Below are 14249 nucleotides of genomic sequence, written 5' to 3'. Positions count from 1 at the left end.
GTAGGTATGGAAACTATCTTAACCAAAAGATAAAAGTTAACATCACCAGAAATGTGATACTGTGTGTCTCCTGAAATGGTGCAGAATACAGCATCATATCTGAAGTGTTCCTGACAAACATGCATGATCTCATTCATGAGGAAATATCAGATAAACCCAAGTTGAAAAACATTCTATAATGTAACTGACCTATACTCTTCAGAAAAGTCAAAACCATGATGAGAAAAGACTGCCGGACTGTTCCAAATTGAAAAAGACTTAAAGAGACATTATAACTAAATGAAATTTGTAAATCTGGAATATATCCTGGACATCATTAGGACAATTGGAAAAAGTTCAATGAATTCTGTGAATTAGTAACAATGTATCAATGTAACTTCTGATTTTGATGGCTGTACTGTGGTTATATAGAATTGTCTTTGAATGAAATACGTCCTAAAGTATTTAGAGGTAACAGGCAGCATGTCGGCAGTTGTATCAGTCAGGATTCTCCAGAGAGACAGAACTAATAGGATTTATGTATATAGGAAACGGAGATTATTAGGGAGAATTAACTCACATGATCACAAGGTAAAGTCCCACAATAGACTGTCTGCAAGCACAGGAGGTAGGAAGCCAGTAGTGATTCAGTCCAAGTCCAAAAGCCTCAAAAGTAGGGAAGTCAACAGGGTAGCCCTCAGTCTGTGGCTGAAGGCCCAAAAGCCCCCTGCAAACCACTGATGTAAGTTCAAGAGTACAAAGGCCAAAGAATCTGGAGTCTGAGCATCCAGTGTGGGGAAAGGTGAAAGCCAGAAGAAGACTCAGCAGGCCAGCTTACCTCACCTTCTTCCACCTGCTTTATTGTAGCCATGCTGGCAGCTGATTGGATGCTGTCCACCCATATTGAAGGTGGGTCTTCCTCTCCCAGTCCACTGACTCAAATGTTAATCTCCTCTGGCAACAGCCTCACAGACACACCCAGAAATAATACTTTACCAGCTATCCAGGCAGCCTTCAATCCAATCAAGTTGACACCTAATATTAACCATCACAGCGGCTTACTCTCAAATGGTTCAAGGAAAAAAAATAGCAGTAATATGTAGCGTATAGGCATTTACAGAGAACCAAAATGATAGATCAAATGCAAAAATGACAAGAGTTGTGAATCTGAATGAGGGGCATACCAGAGGTTCTTTACGACCTTTCTGCAGGTTTAAAATTATTTTTAAAAACCAAAATTAAAACAGCCTACAAAATTGATATGAATAGAAATGTTAACTTCCAGTTCATTGCAAACTGACAGTTCTGTTCTTGACCAGATTGTATTGAAAGACACTTTAAGAGACAGAATAGGGTTGGTGTGTGACCTTGACATTTCATAGGTGTGAGTTTTAAGCAGAATCCTAATGAAAACTTAATTTCTTTTAACCATGGGCTGATGTCTTCATATCTGGATTTATTTTCAGGCAAAATCGTAATGGTGTTATTGTTATTAACATTTAAATGCTTACCCTTTTCAACTCTGAATCATAATTTGGAAGAATTTTTGGACATTTTTTCCCTTATTAACAGTTTAGTTTCATAGCAGAATGTGAAACATGTTGCATGCAGATGTCATTTCCACTATAAATAGAGAAAGCACCTAATCTTCTCTCGTTTTTGGCAATGTTTTCATTTAGATTTTTCTTTCCCTTTTCCTTTTCTTTCCTCCTTTAAGGAGAAATAAATATGTTGCTGAAAAACCACCAAAAAATGCATATGCTGCCAACTCCTATGTATTCTGATGATTTGCTAGAGTTTTTTCCTAATCATGTAGACAAATTTGTTCATTCTGCTTGCCAAAATACAGGTTTATTATGACTCGTAATGTAGTAACTTTCCTCAAGAAAAATTTTTACAGCCTTACCCAACCATACATCTTTATGCACCAAGCAACAACATGAATCACTGTCTAGGGAGTCACTGCATAAATAGAGATGTTAACATACTGGGTCACATATAAAATTGACTTAAACGTTTCTTTGATCTGCCTTTTAAATCCTCCTCTCTTTCTTGTGCCCTTGTGTCTGTAGATCACATTTCTATAAATTTCACATCATAGCATATTTTCAGAAATAAAATGTGCAGATGTATAATTGTAGTTTACTGGAATAGCATCTCAGCTGGAAGTATTCTTTTGTGGTTGTTATTATTACTATCCTTAAGCTAATACCATTTCACACTTACATGGTATTTAACACATGCCAAACCATCTTTATCCCCAAGACATCCTCCTTCTCCTGTGTCCCCAGTCCCAGCAAGACTTTCTAGACAATTATCCATAAAGAAACTTGACAGTCATATACGTTTCCTTCCTCCCTTTCCATCCCCATGTAATAAATGCTAACTTGGGTTGATCCTGATGATATGGTTTGGCTGTGTCCCCACCCATATCTCTCCACATGTCATGGGAGGGACAAAATGGGAGGTAACTGAATCATGGGGATGGTTCCCCCCTTGCTATTCTTGTGATAGTGAGTAATTTCTTATGAGATCTGATGGTTTTATAAGGGGCTTCTGCCTTTGCTTGGCTCTCATTTTTGTCTTGCATGGTGTCATGTGAAGAAGGACCTGTTTGCTTCCCCTTCTGCCATAATTGCAAGTTTCCTGAGGATTCCCCAGCCCTGTGGAACTGTGAGTCAACTAAATCTCTTTCCTTTATAAGTTACCCAGTCACCACTAATATAGTAAATTTGTACCACAGAGGATAGGTTGCTGCTCTAAAGATACCCAAAAATGTGGAAGCAACTTTGGAACTGGGTAACAGTCAGAGGTTGGAACAGTTTCGACAGCTCAGAAGAAAACAGGAACATGTAAGAAATTCTGGAACTTCCTAGAGACTTGGAGGGCTCAGAAGACAGGAAGACGTGGGAAAGTTTGGAACTTCCTAGAGACTTGTTGAATGGCTTTGACCAAAATGCTGATAGTGATATGGACAGTGAAGTCCAGGCTGAGATGGTCTCAGGTGGAGATGAGGAACTTGTTGGGAACTGGAGTAAAAGTCAATCTTGCTATGCAAAGAAACTGGTGGCATTTTGCCCCCACCCTAGGGATCTGTGGAAATTTTAACTTGAGAGAGATGATTTAGGGTATCTGATGGAAGAAATTTCTAAGGAGCAAAGTGTTCAAGAAATTACTTGGATGCTGTTAAAATCATTCAGTTTTATGTATTCACAAAGCTATAGTTTGGAATTGGAGCTTATGTTTAAAAGAGAAGCAGAGCATAAAAATTCAGAAAATTTGCAGCCTGATGATGTGATAGAAAAGAAAAACCCATTTTCTGAGGAGAAATTCAAGCTGGCTGCAGATATTTGCATAAGAAATGAGGAGCCAAATGTTATTCATCACAACAATAGGAAAAATGTCTCCAGGGCATGTCAGAGGTCTTCACAGCAGTCCTTCCCACCACAGGTTCAGAGGCCCTGAAGGAAAAAATGGTTTTGTGGACTGCCCAGGGCCTTGCTACTTTGTGCAGTCTTGGGACTTGGTACCCTGTGTCCCAGCCATGGGTAAAAGGGGCCAACATAGAGCTCAGGCTATTGCTTCAGATGGTGTAAGCCCCAAGCTTTGGTGGCTTACATATGATGTTGGGTCTGCAGGTGCACAGAAGTCAAGAATTGAGGTTTGGGAAATTCCATCTAGATTTCAGAGGACATATGGGCGTGCCTGGATGTTCAGGCAGAAGTTTTCTGCAGGGGTGGAGCCCTCATTGAGAATCTGTACCAGCACAGTGCAGAAGGGAAATGTGGGATTGGAGCCTCCACACAGAGTCCCCACTGGAGCGCTGCCTAGTGGAGCTGTGAGAAGAGGGCCACCATACTCCAGACTCCAGAATGGTAGATCCGCCAGCAGCTTGCACCATTTTTGTGCCTGGAAAAAGCCACACACACTCAATGCCAGCCCATGAAAGCAAAGAGGAGGTGGGGTGTACCCTGCAAAGCAACAGGGGTGGAGCTGCCCAAGGCCATGGGAGCCCACCTCTTGCATCTGCATGACTCCATGTGAGACATGGAGTCAAAGGAGAGCATTTTGGAACTTTAAGGTTTAGTGACTGCCCTATTGGATTCTGGACTTGCATGAGGCCTGTAGCCATTTGTTTTGGCTAATTTTTCCCATTTGGAACAGGTGTGCCCCATACCTGTACCCCCATTGTATCTAGGAAGTAACTAACTTGCTTTTGATTGTACAGGATCATAGGCAGAAAGAACTTGTCTTGAGTCAGGTAAGACTTTGGACTTGGACATTTGAGTTAATGCTGGAATGAGTTAAGACTTTGGGGGTCTGTTGGAAGGACATGATTGTGTTTTGAAATGTGAGGACATGAGATTTGTGAGGGGCCAGGGGTGGAATGATATGGGTGTCCTCACCCAAATCTCACCTTGAATTGTAGTTCTCATAATCCCCGCATGTCATGGGAGACCTTATAGGAGGTAATTGAATCATGGGTTGGTTTCCCCCAAAGTATTTTCATAATAGTAACTTACCATAAGATCTGGTGGTTTTATAAGGGGCTTTCCCCTTCATTCAGCTCTCATTCTTCTGTCTCCTGCAACCCTGTGAAGAGGTGCCTTCCACCGCGATTGTAAGTTACCTGAGGCCTCCCCAGCCATGCAGAACTGTAAGTCAATTAAACTTTTTTTCTTTATAAATTACCCAGTCTTGGGCAGTTCTTTATAGCAGCATGAGAACAGACTAATACACCTGCTTTCACAGCAGCTCTCTTATCCACCCCTCTTTATTCCCATTTCCCTTACTTGGTCCAGACATGCAACCTCTCACTCCCGCCTTAGTCACATGTCTCATCTCCCCTCCAGCTCTCTGCACAGCCCCCACCCACACTGCAATCAGATTTACAATATTCTGACAATCACATCTCTCTTTTACTTAAACCTTTTAAGGACTTCCTTTCCCTACAAACTACATATACTCTTTACCTGATCTAATTTTATTTCCATCTCCCTCCCCAATCCTGGTTCTTGCTGTATGTAAACTTAGACCCTATACCCTAGACTTCAGTAATAATGAGCATCTTACCTTTTCTTGAATATGTTCTAGTTCTATGCTTACATTAATCTCTTTGCAATATCTTTACTCCTCATCACCAATTCAGTCCACTTATGTAGTTCTCAGTATCTATTTTATTTTACTGCACCTAGAAGGTAGTATTGTCTTACCACCACTTTTAAATCCCTAACACCCACAACAGTACCTGGCATATATTAATCATTCAACACATAGATGCCAAATCACTAAATTCTGTATTTCAAAGTCCAAACTAGATGCTTTCTACATGACACCAATGCCAGTGGAAAATATAGCGTGGCCATGTTAGGATACTAGAGATGCCCAGTCAAGGAAATAACAAGACACTTCAGCCAGGAGTCAGGACACCCAGGAAAAACAATTGAGAAATTTTAACTCAGGGACAGAAATTTAGCAAGGAGTTTACCAGACAAGAAAACCAATGAGAAAGCAAATGAAACTAGAAAGTAAGATACATGCAAAAGACAAAAGCCAAAGGATCACACCAATCTGGAAGTATTGCCTGAACCAAGAAGAATTTGGAACATACAGGACACAGACCAAGCATGGAACAGAGCTGGGAACTGTATGAAGTCAAGAACCAGGAAAGTGATGGGAGGAGCTGGCCAGAGGCATCCAAAAGAACAGAAAGCTTAAGGAAAAAAGCTCCTTTTTGGGTGGTGGTGCAAAGCAGTCAATGCTGCCCAATGCCTTGACTCAAACATACTTCACCTTCGCCAGGTGCAGTGGTACATGCTTGTAATCCCAGCACTTTGGGAGGCAAAGATTGGAGGATCACTTGAGGCCAGGAATTTGAGACTAGCCTAGGTAACATAGCAAGACCCTTATATCTACAAAAAAATTAAAACTTAGCCAGATGTGGCAGTATGTGCCTGTAGTCTCAGCTACACAATAGGCTGAAGCAGGAGGATGGTTTGAGCCCAGGAGATCAAGGTTACAGTGAGCTATGATTGTACCACTGCACTCCAGCTTGGGCAACAGAGCAAGACCCTGTCTCTAAAAAAAATAAAAAATAAAAAAGCACTTCACTTCATGCAATCGGGAAGCTAAATTACCTTCAATATGAGCATCTTCACCTTTGGAAACTCTTCATGCTTCAAAGACTTGGTTTTTGTAAGTATAAGGTTATTCAACGCCAATTCTAGTGAATGAGATGGGTGACCAAGTTCATAGAAACTCTTTTGGTCAGAAACAAGGTATGATCATAAAGTAATAAGATTGATTTTCCTCTGTAGCTCTGGCTGTAAAGGGAATTCCGAAAGAATAGTTTTTAAAAACATTTAAACATCTTAAGATTTAGAATGGCATCACTGAGATGAATGAACAGCCTCTCCCACCTCCCCCAAGGTGACTTCTTCCAAATAAGATAGAGTATACTTGGATACAGATTTCAATGTGTTTGCTTAAAAATCAATTGTGTTAGGGGCTTTGCCCAGCATGCGTACTACAGAGTACTACCTCCATTGACAGGGGGCAAAAAATAATATTTCTGTGGGCATAGTAGTTTGGGAAATAATGAATTAAGTAAATTCTCTTTCCTGGCATTCTTTTCCTGGTCTTTTATATGCTGATGCACCTATGGCTCTTCCCATAGTACTAAGATGCTTAGTTGGTGATTTGACCATTTCACAGAGCATCTCACAGGGCCAACCTCTCCACACAACACTCTTTGGTGAAGAGCTTCTAAGGAATAGAGATGAACCATAATCAAATTCTGAATTTTTGGCAAGTTATTTTCCAAAATATAAGTCAAAATGTATAGCAAATTTTATAAAACTTATATAACACATTATTTCCTCATCCAAAAATATTGGGATAATAATGCCTACTTCATATACATATTGATCCTTAAATGAGCTAATGCATTTGGAGCCTCATTGAAAAAGTCAAGACTGAGGAACCAGAAAGATGAAAAAGAGAGTGCACATGCATACAAGAGGAAAAAAACACTAACACAAACATGCAAGTTGAAAGGGAAAAGGAAGAGCAGCCAATGCTGTCCCATGCCTGGACCCAAACCCACTTCCCCACAGCAGGGCCAGGAAGCTACACTGCCTGCGATATGAGCATCTTCACCCTTGGAAACTCCTTATTCAGATCAAAGGTTTGGGCACTGCTTTTTTTCAGATAGTTGTGGAGATTATAATTCTAGAATTCGACAACTTTTCTAAGCAAAGCCTGCTGAATATAAGCTGTAGTCAGTGGCTATCTATCAAACATGAGTTGAGGGGTGTATTAGGCCATTCTTGCATTGCTACAAAAAAATGCCTGAGACTAGGTAATTTATAAGAAAAGAGGTTTAATTGGCTCATAGTTCTGCAGGCAGTACAGGAAGCATAATACCAGCAACTGCTTCTGGGGAAGCCTCAGGAAGCTATAAAGTTGGTGTAAGAGTAATTGTGGGTTTTGCTATTGAAACTAAAACCACAATTACTTTTGCACCAACCTGATATACTCATGGTGGAAGGCAAAGTGAGACAAGTGAATCACGTGGTGGAAGCAGGAGCAAGAGAGAGAGAGAAAGAGAGAGAGAGTGGCGGGGAGAGGTGCCACATACTTTTAAATGACCAGATCTCTGGAGAACTCACTATCACAAAAACAGCACCAAGCCAAGCCATGAAGTTTCTACCCCCATGATCCAAACACCTCCCACCGGGCCCCACTTCCAGCACTGGGGATTACAATTCAACATGAGATTTGGATGGGGACAAACATCCGAACTATATCAAGAGGGAATGAGGAAAGGCCCGCCCAACCAACCAGGAAACCCCAGGAGCCTGCCACTCTGCATTTAATGCCTGCTCAGCATTGCAACCGTTCCTTAAAAGGTAATCCACAAGAGAGGGGGAAGTGGGAGTTGTTCAAGGGGTATAGAGTGTCAGTTTTGCAAGATGAAAAAGTTCTAGAGATATGTTGTGCAGCAAGTTGCGTGTAGTTAACATTACTGTAATGTACACTTCAAAAAGTTTAAAATAGTAAGTTTTCTGTTATGTGTGTTTTACCACCATAAAAAAAAAGTTGACTCACAAGCATCTTCTGGCATGTTCCAGAATGAGCAGAATATGTAACTTGCTTTTGAAAAGAAGGGTATTAGGTGGGGAAGAGTAAGCGAGTAGAAGAACAGGTGGTTTTCCACCCAGAAGGAAACTTCCATGGAGGGACCTAGGCAGCCAACAGACCATAGCAGGATACTGGGTGTGTTGGGGATGAGAAAGTGGAGAGGATGGAAAGGAAATTGAAAGAGAGTGGCTAGAAAACGGTGGGGGTGAATAGATCGGGGCATCTGTCACCCTGTTGATCCAGTTGACCTATCTGAGTATGTCTTTACCAAGGCTGTAAAGACTAATTTTCTAATGTAGGAACATCAATCTTTGATGAAAGATAAAGGAATAGCAATCCCCTGCTTGGACTTCCAAATAAGCTTTCAAGCCCATTTGTTGGAATCCCTAGAAGCCACTCACATTTTTGCTTTTATAAGTGCCTACTCTGGTTTTTTGTACACATTAGCTCACTTAATTTAAAAAACACTATTATTATTATTATTATTATTTGCATATGTAGGTAAGGAAACAATATCAGAGATATTAGAAAAATCTCTTCAATATCACTCAAACAATGGGCTGGGGATGGTGGCTCACACCTGTAATCTTAGCACTTTGGGAGGCCAACGTGGGAAGATCACTTGAGTCCAGGGGTTTGAGACCAGCCTGGGTCACATAGTGAAACCTTGTGTCTACAAAAAAAGAAAAAATTTAATTAGCCAGGTGTGGTGGCACATGCCTGTAGTTCCAGCTACTCGGGGTGGGAGTGCAGGGCTGAGGTAGGAGGATCACGAGCCCAGGAGGTTGAGGCCGTAGTGTGCCAAGATCACATCACTACACTCCAGCCTGAGCAACAGAGCAAGACTCTGTCTCAAAATAATTAATAATTATAATAATAATAACAGAGCTGAAAATTAAGTCTAAGTATGGTTGGCAGAAGGCCACAGCTGATTCCATTAATGGACAAATATATCACCACTTGCTGAGAAACATTTGTTGAGTACCTACAATCACAAAGTATGATACAAAGAAGCTTGTCTTGTAGAAAAAACAAAGAGATATAAATCTAGCTGGGAAGATAAACCATACACCCATAAGAAGATTGCTGCCACAAATTCAAACCAAGAATTGCTCATGGCTGTATCTATTATTTATTGGCACAATAGGCTGCCGAACAAACCACCACAAAATGCAGTGGCTTAAGACAATCAGCGTGTAATAGCTTCCAACTGTGCTGAGCAGTGATTTAGACTGGTCCCAGCTGGACTAACAACCTATGCCTAGCAGTCGGCCGAAGTTCGGCTGTTCTAGGATGGCCTCTCCCGGGATGGCTGCGACAGCCTGGCCCCCTCCTCATTTCATCCTCCAATCTTTCTCAGGGAGGGTAGGGAAAGGAGAGAATCAATACAGAAAGTGAAAACACATATATGCTTTTTCAGGCCTCTATATGTCCCATTTGCTGATGCCAGTCATGTGACTGAACTAGGATAGAAGATAGGGCAATGACTCTAGCTCTGTAGTAAAAAAAAAAAAAAAAAAAGAAAAGAAAGAAAGAAAGGAAAAAAAACCTGCAAGTCACGTGGCAAAGAGCAGAGACCCACGGAGGATGAAGAATTGAGGTCAGCAGTGCCATCCAAGTACCGCAAGAGCCGATGGTGGCTGTAACAGAAGGTCTGAGTGCAGTGGGCAGGGTGCTCTTCTAAGCATCTCACATAGTCTTTAAATAATTCTCAAAGCTTTTCTACGTGACAGTGATTACTATCCCCATTTTATAGATGAGGGAACCGAAGTACACAGAGGTTGACCAGGTAGCCTCTGTCTGTAAATGGCAGAGCCTAATTTAAACACTGTCATGTCTGACTCCAATGCCTTTGTGTTTCAACTTGGACTTCAGAGAAAATTATTTTAAAAATGTTAAAAAGGATGATTTAAAATTTAAAATCTAGTTTGAAAAACATGACATTTTATCAAAATTCCAATCATAAGCTCTATAGTTTCTAAAAAGATATTTTATAGCAATTCTTTAATAATATTTGACAAATGAGTCAAGCCATTGAATATTTATATTAGATATAAACACATTACCTTATTTTCAAAACTCTTCAGCAGGATTCACGAAAATTATGGTAAACCTAAAATAACACCAATTGTCTTCTGGCCTGGACACTAGGGAATATTTGAGCGTTACATGCTAAACAAGTGACAAAAAGCACCTGAGAAAATGTGCTACCTAGTATGCTTTTACATGTACAAATTCAAGAAAGTATTATAATGTATCATTTAAAATGAAATTAAAGCTTCTTAAGTGGTCAGAACACCATTGCATTGAATTTAGAAAACTGTAAGCAGGACGGTCACAAGCTATGCCATTTGCCCACACGGTCCATTACATTTTGTTCATTACTGCAGTGCATTTACTACAAAGAGCAATAAATCATTGAGAGCCATGGAAAATCTGGCCTCTAAAACAGATGCAGTGGCAAGATTCAGCACAAGACTTGATCAAGATAATCCCCACACAACTAAGAAATTGTAGCTCACTTTTGGCAACAGTACACTTCAATTTCCTTTCCACCTTTTTGTTTCTCATAGCTCCTCACTGTGATACTATCACTTAGTTTGTGTTATATTCCTCTGGTCTATCTAGCAACAGGCGAGGGAGGTGGGAAGAGAGGAAAATCCCAAGAGTCATACATTACTTGCCTTGTAGGGAGGGCAAGAGCAAGGAAGGGGGTGGAAGGATTTTCAAGAAAGAGATTCTAACACTGGTTCCCTGCTTGGTCATCAGCTTAGGCAATAGGCTTGTTACTATGCCCTGCATTTTAAATAGCAAGATAGAGATAGGTCTGCAGCAGAGCAGCAAGCCCTTGTCAGATTTAGCCAAACAAGGATGGTGAGTGTGCCATGGGCAAAGTAGACACTTCAGATGCTAATCAGCTTGAGCAATCTTGTCAGTACCCACCCTAGAGAGCTGTTCATCAGGACAAGACCTCACTGAAAGAGCCTTCAGCAAAGACCACCTGCCTTGAGAACTAAACATGCTAACTGTGCATAGCAAGGGACAGTCTACAGGTGGATCTCACAAAATCCCACTAAATCCTCATAGGGACTCACACATTTGCCCCAATGGGGCCAGCATTTGGACACCTGCTACAGAGAGAGCATTGAACAGCAACACCCAACACTGGGTTGCAATTCCATATCCAGTAAGTTAAAAATATGTATTAGTTTTTCTCCTACCATACCCAACCCCAGAAAATCTAGAGGCACAGTAAAGGGAAGAGAGAGAAAGCATGGAACAGCAGACTATGTTCTTTCCCCATTCCAAGCCCTTCACAGCCAGGCATGGCCCATGCTAGGAGGAGGGGAGACGATAACCTACACTAAGACTGACATTTGAAATTGGCCTAGGCTCGACTGGAGTTGCTAATAACAGAATGTGACTGGAAAGCCATGGGATAAACCTGAGATGTCACGGAGAAATAGAAAAAAGAGATTCAGCAGAGCGTGGTAGAAGGCAATGATTGGAGAAAAATAACACGATTCCTAAATCAGACTCTCCATAAGTCTGTGACTCTTTATCTAGGTCTCAATTTTCTCCTTTGAAAATTGGAATCCTTCCAGTTTTAACAGTCCCTAAGAGCCAAGCTCTTTACATACATAACTGGATTTTTTATGTGACAACCGAATTCTAATTCTAATACAGTTCTAATGCTGTACACAGAGTGTAAAATTGCCACATTCCATCTTCAATTTCAGGTTCTGCTACAGTAAACAAAACCACCAAAATTAGTATTCAAAACCATCAGAAATGAGTAATGAACATTCACCAATGTTGACTTCATCATCATGGACCTCGCCCCCTTGGAGTGGGAGACATTAGTCCAGGTGTCAAAACATGATTAGCTTTAGTCCTGCTTCAGAATAAATTTTCTTAGTTTCTCTAGCTCTTCAATCCAATACAATCAGCAACCAATATGCAGTCAGGCTTCTGACAGTTGTTTAACAGATGTAGTGAAAGTTCACAGTGTGATGTTACACAGTAATAATGCTTCTTGAGTTTTTCTTTTGGGGGTGATTTCAGTTTTTCATAGAAGGCAGTAATGAACCATTGGTCTCCCCTTAATAATTAACAAATCACTTGATCATTTCCCTTAGGACTATTTCTGCCTTTATTAAACAGTGACAGCAGAAACTTTATTCTGAGTTCTAATGGGATCCTTTCACTGGTAAGAGTGTACAGCTTTTTTGTAAAAGTCAAGCCAATTTACCAATGAATCGAACATATACTCATATTTGTGATTAAAAGGAATTCTATATAAAGTTATTTTATGAAGTAAGCCATCTCTGGTTTATTTTCTTTCCTATAAATTCTACTTCCTATTTATTAGACTGGCAAAAAAAAATTAAGTTCAGCTGACATTTTAAATGTTTTGTTATTATAGGTGGAGCTAAGAAATACCAGTACCTCCACTGCAGAAGGGATTGTTCTGGAAGCAGGCATCCCCCCTGGGCTCTGGGGCAGATGGAACAGAGCAGACTGACAGGATGAGCCTGGATTGTATTTGTTTCCCCAAGCCTGCAACCTAAGGACTGATAAGGAGCTCATGGTAGTTTGGAAGGCAGAGGCCTTTTTTAGCAGACCCACATGTGAGAAAACACTAATTGAAGGGGATGGCCTCATGGCACAAGTGACCTAATAAATCAGCCTTATATACATGGGAGGTATCAGAGCACTGGGAATCATGTCAAGGGGGATCCCATAGAATATGGGGATAAATGGGCCATTGTTTTTACTCAGCTATTGGCAGGTTGTCTATTATATAGTGAAAAACAATCCAGCTTATAGGATGATCTAAGTTTTCCTTCTCTAAAATTCAAATCTAAATAATACTTGTTATATAAGTGGACCCTGGTTTAGTTTCTACCATTTAAGCAGGTGATAACAGATAGACCCTTACTCTCACTTTGTCTGCCAGGCTGGAGTGCAGTGGCACAATCATGGCTCATGGCAGCCTCAATCTCCCAGGCTCAAGCAATCCTCCCACCTCAGCCTCCCAAGTAGCTGGGACCACAGGCACACGCCACCATATCCGGATAACATTATTACATTTTTACTGAATGAGCAGTTTGCCCAGCCCTAAACCCTGGGCCCAAATGCTTATATAATAGTAACTGTGAAAGAAAATATCTGCTTCTCACCTACTGCAGCTGCTGAGAACTGGGCTCACAGGGGCTGGTGTGGCTTGAATGTGTCCCGCAAAAGCTCGTGTGTTGGAAGCTTAACCTTCAACCAGTGTTGGAAGGTGGGGCCTAATGAGGACAGAGCCCTCATAAATGGATTAATGTCATTCATTATCATGGAAATGGGTTAGTTATTGATAGAGTGGGTTGTTTTAAAGCACGTCTGTTTGTTCCAATTTTTCTAAAATATCAAAATTTTATGTATTAGAAAAGCATGTCCAGCCCCTGGTGTCTCTCTTTTTGGCATGTGCTCACTTGTTGTCTCACTTTCCACCATTTGATGACACTGTCCAAAGGCCTTCACCATATACCAGCCCCTTGATTTTGGACTTTCCTTCCCCCAGAAACATGAGCTACATAAATTTCCGTTCCTTATAAATTACCTAGCCTGTGGTATTCTGTTATAGCAACAGAAAACAGACTAAGACAGAGGCTTAACCCCAGCACTCTCAGGGAAGAATTATCTTAACCATCAAAGGTCAACATAATTAAGAAATCTATATGGGTCAGTGAGTTACAAGCAAATTCCAAACATGTAACTATGATAGATAAAGTACTCAAAAAAATGACATAAGCATGATTCTATGTTCCTTATTGAAGAAGAGGTCAGGCAGAGTAGGGGTTTAAAAAGCATTCCAATCCATACATTACTTGCCACTTAGTGCTATAAGCTCAAAGGATATATTTTCATTTGATACCAGAGGATGTCAGCTCAAGGTTCTCCTCTGAATTTCTCTTTTTTTGAGCATCCCTAAGTCACACTCAAGAGACACCAGACAAGTATCAGCACATCATTTAGACCATGATATTCAAGTGCTACTTTTCAATTAGCATAAGTGTATCAGACCGTCCTCACATTGCTATAAATAAATACCTAAGACTGGATAATTTATCATTAAAAGA

The sequence above is a fragment of the Hylobates moloch genome, unplaced genomic scaffold, assembly GCF_009828535.3.
Source record: "Hylobates moloch isolate HMO894 unplaced genomic scaffold, HMol_V3 SCAFFOLD_5, whole genome shotgun sequence".
NCBI classification, from domain to species: Eukaryota; Metazoa; Chordata; class Mammalia; order Primates; family Hylobatidae; genus Hylobates; species Hylobates moloch.
The sequence above is the reverse complement of the archived record's forward strand: the minus strand, read 5'-3'. Positions refer to the sequence as shown.